Source organism: Frankliniella occidentalis, unplaced genomic scaffold, assembly GCF_000697945.3.
Source record: "Frankliniella occidentalis isolate FOCC.00 unplaced genomic scaffold, Focc_3.1 Scaffold301, whole genome shotgun sequence".
NCBI classification, from domain to species: domain Eukaryota; kingdom Metazoa; phylum Arthropoda; class Insecta; order Thysanoptera; family Thripidae; genus Frankliniella; species Frankliniella occidentalis.
In genome coordinates, this window is record NW_026267427.1 from 208,798 (window position 1) to 209,391 (window position 594).

Genomic DNA, 594 nt, shown 5'->3' on the forward strand with positions numbered 1-594 from the left:
GGACGCCCCGGTCCTGGCCGCAGACTTGGGAATTAAGTCGCTGGTAGGCAGCGCAAACCGACGCGTCACCTCGCCCGAGCAGAACGCGCGAAGAGAGGACAATCATGAGAAACTTCCATGTCTGAGTCAGGAACGCACTTAACATTATTTCTAACATGCAGGAATCAAGAGGGAACAGTGAACAAAACGTTCTACTTATGCGCAGTAGCGCGGCGGGCGGTGCCGCCAGCCGCGCTGGCAGGCAGGATTTCGACGCACCCTCCGCCGCGGCGTGCGACTCGCGCTCTGCCAGTTTTGAGCGGAGGACATAAAGAAAGGTTTCTTCAGAAGCTTTGAACCTTTGTGGACACGATGGAAACAACCGGAAGTGTGTCCGACTTTCACCGCGGGCGCAAATCGCCGCATACACTAGCAAAGCGGGATCCGGGTGGCTGAAAGCTTCTTCTCCAGGGCGGGGTGGATCGTTGCGTCTGGCGTAGGTTATTCTACTCAGGGCGAGTCAAAGATTTCATTTCAGTGGTGCCTTGTCAGAGGACTGGGAACGCGTAGAGACTAGTACAGTTGAGGGTGGAACACCACATGGAAGCCACAACT

At 55.9% G+C, this 594-nt stretch overlaps 1 protein-coding gene across 1 annotated transcript in view; it reads right to left on the reverse strand.

The window, feature by feature from the left end:
- Positions 1–594, reverse strand: part of LOC113213214 (uncharacterized) — a 14,537-nt gene that overhangs the window by 11,929 nt on the left and 2,014 nt on the right. The window lies entirely within an intron of this gene.